Genomic DNA, 7,959 nt, shown 5'->3' on the forward strand with positions numbered 1-7,959 from the left:
AAACATATTTATATTTTGTATGAAAGTGTCTCACATGTATGTAATTCAGGCTGGCCTTGAACTTGTGATCCTCCTGAATGCTGGGACTACAGGTATGCACCACCACACATGACTTAGAGTGGTGTTATTCACTGAGCCACCTACAAAGGAGAATTAGAAAATTGTTAGGAAGTGTTGCCACACTTAAATGTATGATTAGTATATAAAAAAGAAAATCAGATTAGTTGCTTTTGAGTATAAGTGTTAGGTTTGAACTTCAGTTCTGCATGTATGCTTGATTTAGTGTGATTTTTGTAGCTTTAGTTGTGTGTATGTATGTATATGCATGAATAGTGTGTGTGTGTGTGTGTGTATGTGTGTAAGGAGATGATATCATTGTATTTGGAGTTTATTATAGGGACTCAGTCAGTGAATATTAAAGGAGGATATTTGGTAACATTCTCTTTTGTCTAGTATTTTCTCACTAGAGACATTCATTAAAGAATGAGTTAAAATAGGGAAACATAAATTTACATATAATCTTATTCTTTCATAGCTATTGGTATTTTGGTGTGATTCCAGCAATCTAATTTATATATGTACATTTGCATGTGCTTTAGACAGATATCCACATGTATTTTGGTATTAAATTAAGTATTAATTTGGATGCCCTTTTCTCATTTTAACTTTAATGATGTGGAATATACTATCACTTGATCAGTAGAGCACACTTACTAAGAAACTAGTTATTGAGGGCTGCCTGGCCTGAAGTCTCATGGAAGCCATTCTAGGTGACTTGACTTGGCTCAAGTGATTTCCACTTTCAGACCTCATGACTATTACCTATGAAATAAAGGGATCATCACAACATCTGCTTTGAGAAGGTTTCATGGCCAGTACAAGCTAAGTTCTCAATAAATGCTATTGATCATGTGAAAAAAAAAAACGTGTTTGCAATCTTGTACTGTCTGTGGAAAAAAACACCACCAAACTTACTCACATGAAGTTCCAACCTCTCATGTAGTCCCACTGCATTCTCCCCAGCTGCTGCCCTGTGTGTCCTGTGCCCAGTCCTTTGGGACAACTGGCCATCCTTAGATTCATGCATGATTAGGTGTGCTGCGTCTTTGAGTATGCTTCTCTATCAGCCCTGAGAGTCCATCTCTAATTTCTCAACTTAGAAATATACACAGTTTTCCAGAACTTAAGCCAGACATCACCTCTTCTATTTGGCCTTGTCTGATAGCTAGTTAAATTTACTTACCCTCCCTTATGTTATCACAGATTCTGTCATACTATCTTTGCTCTGTACATCCATTTATCTGTCTTTCTCTCCTCTGTCCCTTCCTCTTTCCCCAACCCTCCTTTCATCAACTATAATAGACAGTGATTAAGAACAAAGGCTGTGGAATTAGATTTTCTTAATTCACAATAAGCTTTTCAGATCAAAGCACCAAGATTTTTTTTTATGGTGCAACCCTAATTTCTTTGCCTCTGAACTAAGTAGACTACTTCTCACTAGAGATACAGAGTGACTGTGAAGGGTAAATGTATAAAGCATTTGCCACCTGCCTGCTTTGTACAAAGCCCTAAATAAATGTTACCTCCCAATCCATGTTTGCTCAGCACTTACTTTGTGGCTGGGTCTCTTTGGGTTGTACCGTGTATTTTAATGGTTTGTGATGGCCTGATGCTCTTCCTGGAGATCAGAGTTGTTGAGGAGAGAGACTTAAAAGAATTTCTCCATACCATGATTGAAATGCATATGAAACAGGGGCCAGCTAAAATATCATTTCTGTCAACATCTGGTACGCATGTTGCATAGTCTCTGCTGTGAAGCACTTTTAGCCCAAGAGGGCACACACCTGCTGGAGTGAGAAGTACGGCCAGTCGAAAGGACTCTGTTCTGCATCAGAACCACCTGCCTCCTTCTCCAGCTCACTTTTATGCTGCCTCCCCGGGCATCCTATGGTCAAAAGAAATCTCTGCATGACTTCAGCAATCGCCTTCTCTCCTACCCCAAAGCTGAAAAGTGATGCCAGTTACATAGTGATGCAGGAAAGGAGCCTGTGTGGAGGTGGAACGCTTTGTATCTTGTTAAAACCTACATTACATTCTTCTCATTAAGCAAGTGGTCCAATCTGATTAACACAATGCATTTTCTTTTGCTGACAAGCACTGCCGGAGGCAAAGGTATCACTCAGGGAACCTTCCCTTCCTACACACACACACACACATACACACACACACACACACACACACACACACGAAAAAAATAGAGATCTGTGCAATCATTATGGAATGAAAATAGCACTTAAGAATGTATTGTGAAAAATGACCAAGTAAGAGTTGCTGATTGTTTGTGGCCCTATAATGTAAGACAGATAAATTGGTGCCCAGAAGTTTTACATTTCAAAAGCCAGAGAACATACTGCATTTTTTTCCTGCTATGCTATTTTTGTAATTCCCCCTCTATTTTCCTTTAGAAAAGAGCAATTCTTCTGTGCTGAAGCAGTTCAATTAGGGCATTGTAAGTGTTGTCAGAATGGCTTTGGCATAGGTGCCCCGGAACAACTGGTATCCGATTGGAAAGGAACACAGCTTGCCTTTACCACCCTGGTGTGGACCTTGTGTTAATTAATTTGGAAAAGGATTGGACCATCTGTACCATTTTCAGCTTAGTCATCCAGGCAAGAGGATTAACAGCATGCTTTTCACCTTCCAGAGGTTTCTCTCATGTAGTTGGCAGCTCAGTACTCTTTCACCCTTGTCCCTTTCTTCTGGGCACATACATTTGATTATGCTATCTCTATTCTGGTTTAGGAAACAACACAAAATCTTTGAGTATGTGTTGGTCTCAATGTTCTTCTCTTCTTACTCCTTCCCATTCTCCTTCTTCAGTCTGGCCATGTAGACCAGGTTAATCTCAAATTTGCTGCATTGCCCATTCTGGCCTCCTACTTAGGGTCCTCTTGTTCCAGCTACCCATAGGCTACCTCATCCAGCAACCTCTTATTTCTAGTGAATGGATTATGCCAGAAATGGAATTGCATGATGTTTCTGACTAGATCATAAGTCAATATAGATTTTATGGAAAGGAGCCTGGTCTTGCACATCTTTAATGCTAGCACTGGGAAAGAAGAGGCAGATGGATTTCTGTGAGTTTGAGGCCAGTCTGGTTTAAATAGCAAGATCCAGGTCAGTCAGAGCTACATAATGAGACCTTAAAACAATTCTTATTTTTTTTTTAACAGAAAAGGTTACACAAATAGTGAATTTTCTTCTTGATGAATGAGTATTAAATCCAAATTTGACTATTGGTTGCCACCAAGATATGTGTGCCACTACTGCCCCCGTAGGATTACCATATCATGCCGGTCACTGTTGTGTTTCATAAGCATTATAGTTAGTTAAGATTGTAGTTTGCTTGTTCCTTTGGAAGCTTGTGTGGCACCTTCTGGTACCACGAAAGCTAGTCTTTAGGAAGGGGATAGTCAGGTCAGTTCCAGATCAGGAAATTATGAGCCCCATGTCTGAACTGTATGATGTCTTCAGCAATAGGGACTTATCTTTCATCATTGTGGAGCAACCAAGGGTAATAGTAATAGTGTGTAATGTTTTGGGAAGTCTCTTGGACAGCCATCTTTTTTTCTTTTCCTTTTTAGTCAACTGAGTCCAAAATTAGTGAAGCCCAAATGGGTATGGGTTGAAGTATGGTCAACCTGCTTGGGTCCACAATCCTGAAGAATACTGACTTTCTCCTCCCTAGCTAGTAGCACCTCATCTAAGAGTGAGGCCTTATCTCCATTTGTGCTGTGATGTTGACTGGCTTGATCTTGTGAAGGTTTTGTATAGGCAGCCATAGCTGCAGTCTGTTTATCAGTGCAACAGCCATCAATATGTCTTAATCTCTTGCAAGTACTGATTGTCCCATGAGCAGGTATGTGGACCAGGTTAGTTTAAAGGGATTCAGTTCCTTGGTTTTACAGGTGAAAGACTGGAGAAACCTCTTTTCTGTTGCCTAGTCTCTAAATGAACAGCACGTAAGCCTTGTTCTACAAGCCACTCTGACACCCAAGGACTAAGGCTTGTCTAAGAAAATAACAAAGAAGAAGAAAGGGCAGATTAGGAGAGCAAGAAGGAGTGCATGAGCACTGGTGGTATCACTTGACTACCACTGTAGATCTGCTCCTAAGGTTGAATTGAGTACACTGTAATTATAAGAGGCTCTTGTGTAGCCTTTTATATATTCAGAGATTGTAAGTGCTTAACTTTACAGATTCTAACAAACTAAACACAGCTCTATAGCCAGTAATGAGACCAAGAAACTAATGTTTATAGCTCTCCCACTCCTTCCCCCTTTCTCATCTCTATTTTACGCTTCCCTAGAGGTAAATACTACATATATATATATATATATATATATATATATATATATATTTTTTTAACAGCATTCAATATCTTAACTGTTTCTGAAAGGTTCCTATCTTGAAGGCTTGGTATCTAGAAAATGGCGGATCCTTTGGGATGCAAATGTATTGTAATGAAGTTAAATCATAGGCAGCTTGTGCATGTAGGGAATATTGAGACCCTGGATACTTTGTTTCTTTGCTTTCTGGCTACCATGAGTGAATAGCCTCTTTCTATCAGCTGCTCCCACTATAATGTACTGTGCTTCCACAGGCCCAAAGAGCAGAGTTGACCCACCATGGGCTTAAACCTTCAGAAACTGTGAACCTGAGAACCAAAATAACTCTTACCTTCTATTTACTTGATTATGCCAGAAAGTTTGTCATAGAAATGCAAAGATGACAGCCCTACAGACTACAGCTAGGATATCTGAATCTTCTTCGAATCCCCCAAGACAACGCCCCTTACCAGCAGGAAGTAGCTTGGAAAGAACGATGCCCAAATTCCCAAATACTGTGTATAAATGTTTGTTTTCATTTAATTGGACTTTGTTATATAAAATTAAATAAAAAATTATATAAAAAATAAAAAAAGAAATGCAAAGATGGCTACCATGATCATATATTAAGTTTCATCCTTTTGTGCACTGTCAAAACCCTTACTATATGTAGTTTTCGGCATTTGATTCTTTCATATTTCATCCTGCTGCCCTTATTTTATCTTATTATTACATGGAGTTAGGTTCTTTATTGTTGTATTATATCATTTTCAGTTGAATGACTATTAACATAATTCATTCCATTTCCATATAGTTTAGTCTATCATGATTAGAGATGTTATAAATATTCCTGAAGATGCCCTTTGATGAGCATAGTGTACACAGTTCTGTTTGGTTTCTTGAGAATGAAATCCCTAGATCACAGGGAACATATATTGTACTGGATTAGATATTTTCAGAGTTGTTGTGCTGGGATGCTCCTTTGACACTGTATGACGATTTCAGGAGTAATATGAGTAGCTCAGTGGTATTACTGCTTACATGTTTAAGGTTCAAGGTCAAACTTTAGGACTGGAAAAAATTAAAATTAAATTCTATTTTACTTTCTTATTAGTACTAAATATTTTCCATTTTCTTCATTTTGATAATTATTTAGATAGAAGTGTTGCAAAACTGTATTGCATCTCCCAACTGACTCATATGGCTGAACTTTTAATCATGTTGACTGATATTTCAAAAATCTCTTTTGTGAAGCATCCAAGTCTGTTGTTTATTTTCCTACTGGGCCAGCTCTCTTTTTCTCACTTATTTTAAAGAGTTCTTTATACATTTTAGATGCATATCAATTTGAGGGTGAAATATAGCCTTGCCAACACATTTTTTAACATGAACTTGAGCTTAAGGACAAAACTTAAAGTTGTAGCTTTTAAAGAATGTTGTTTGGCTGAAATACTCAATTTGGATACCAAGGCATTGCCTACTTGCTGTTCCACCCTGAGGAATTCCTAGACAGTATCTTGAAAGAATGATGGGTAAGAGTTTGTCTAATTATCCAAAGCAGCCATTGTTATTCAGTGCAAGGTTGTCAGGCAGTATTTGGCTGGCTCTTACCCTCTTCTCTGATCATCAGGGGACTTAGAGAAGAGGAATATTTAATTTTCAAAGGGCTACAAGGCCAGATTCTCTTCATGATTTGTTTCCTCTACTTGTTTCTATTAATTTGTCTTTTTTTCTTTTTTTTCTTCTTCTTCTTCTTTTTTTGATTTCAGTTATATTTGTTAATGTCCAAGTTTAACTCATATATATTTTTTCTGACATATGAATTTGAGGTCACTTTTCTAAAAATTCAGTTAAATTGCTTATGCTTGCCTGCAACTTTAAAATGTTGATGAAAGAACACTACAAACATTCCACTATTTAAGCACAACTTTTCTTTCTTTCTTTTTTTTAAATAGGTAAAGTGGCTCAAATAGGAACAAAACTCAAACACTAGACAGAAACCAAGAGTGAAAATGCTCATTTTGTCAGTCTCTTGCTCTCATCTTCATTGTCCAGCCCGGGACGGGCTGCTGGGATTGCAGGCCTTCGCCTCTCTTTCATGTATTTCAATGCCCTCAGTGTGCCAGTGTTAAATGGATTGCTGATGTGGATGGAGTCATTGTCTGAGGAGTCTAGGATAGGTGAGAGGTTCACTCAGTCTAAGAATGCTTAGCCTCACCTCAAACTGTCTTACTCAGATATTTTTGTCCTTCTGAACATATATCTAATTTCCACCTACAATTTTAAAGGTAGACAGTAAGTCAGCTGAAAAGACTGGTGGGGCACGGGGCTAAGGACTGCCACCACCCTTGGGCATGGCTCTGGTGAGTGAGTTGCTCAATGGTGGTGGGCAGGGACCATCTAGTGAGTCTTTCCAGGAAGGCCTTGCAGCACCTGAGGCATTTCTGGTATACCACTTCCAAGTCAGAATCATTGCCGTGATAGGGATCTTCAATAATGAGTTGTTTCTGTGGATCATAGCTCCCAAGTAGCTCAATTTTAGCTTTGCAGTTTTTAACTTGATTACTTTTTCTATTCAAATCTCTCTGATTGCTTTCATCCATACAAAGTATATAATGGATTGTGGCAAAGTCTGCTCTTGTAATCTGCCGTGCACTGTGTTTCTTGGTGATGCCATATTTTCTCATGCATTTCTACCCACAATAGTCAGGGGGTTCCCCACTTCATAAGTGGATGTAGCCACACCGTTTGTCCTCTAATTATCTGAAACATTCGTCAGTTACCAATTTTCTGAAAACAGTTTCTGCAATGGGTGACCAGCAAATGTTACTGAGACACATGAACAGTACTGACTTGGACCCAACCACTGCCATTTTTCGGTACAGACCCTGGTGCCCAGAGACGGTGTAAGGACACGGCATATGCCTACCAAAAGTGTTCGGCTTGGCAAACCTGCACAGTCCAGTCCGCTCCCCTACCTCATTTACCTTTTAAAGCAGACTAGACTCTATGCTTTGCCACTCATACTCCAGTGTTTACCAGGATCTCTGATCATTCCTAGATCAGTTCTTAACAGTTTTGCAAAAGCCCATGAAGAGGAACTCATGTGTCATTGGTCATAGCTGTAGAAAAACAGGCTCCAAGACTTTCCAGGGAATTGCTTAATCTCCTCTAAAACTTAAAATCTATCTCCACTTTATTATATTACCAGCAAGCTGTAAAGCACAATTCCTTAAACCTCTGGGGTGAAATGTCTTTTTCACTTTCCTGAAGTCTATCCTCACTTGTAGGCAGAACATGTCAATATGAACTTGAGCCTCTCTGTCTCCACTTAGCCTTGACATTATTCTACAATGGTAGAAGATTTCGTTATCCTCTTTTTTTCCCCCAAAAGGTAGCTACTAGACTGGGAGGGAATAATAATTGGTAAACCAGTGGAAATAGCATTTTAAAAAATAAACATGCATCAGTAGGTAAGACTGCACCCATCTAAGGATTATTAATACATTTGGCCTTATTGATATCATAAACACTCAATGGCTAAAAGATCAGATAACCACAAGGAGTTAAAC

General features: G+C 38.8%; 1 pseudogene; it reads right to left on the minus strand.

Moving 5' to 3' along the window:
• Window positions 1-6,687: 6,687 nt before the first annotated feature.
• On the minus strand, window positions 6,688-7,260 carry LOC127236003 (low molecular weight phosphotyrosine protein phosphatase-like; annotated as a pseudogene).
• Between the last annotated feature and the right edge of the window lie 699 nt (window positions 7,261-7,959).

The sequence above is a fragment of the Phodopus roborovskii genome, unplaced genomic scaffold (genome assembly GCF_943737965.1).
Source record: "Phodopus roborovskii unplaced genomic scaffold, PHOROB, whole genome shotgun sequence".
Classification (NCBI taxonomy): Eukaryota; Metazoa; Chordata; class Mammalia; order Rodentia; family Cricetidae; genus Phodopus; species Phodopus roborovskii.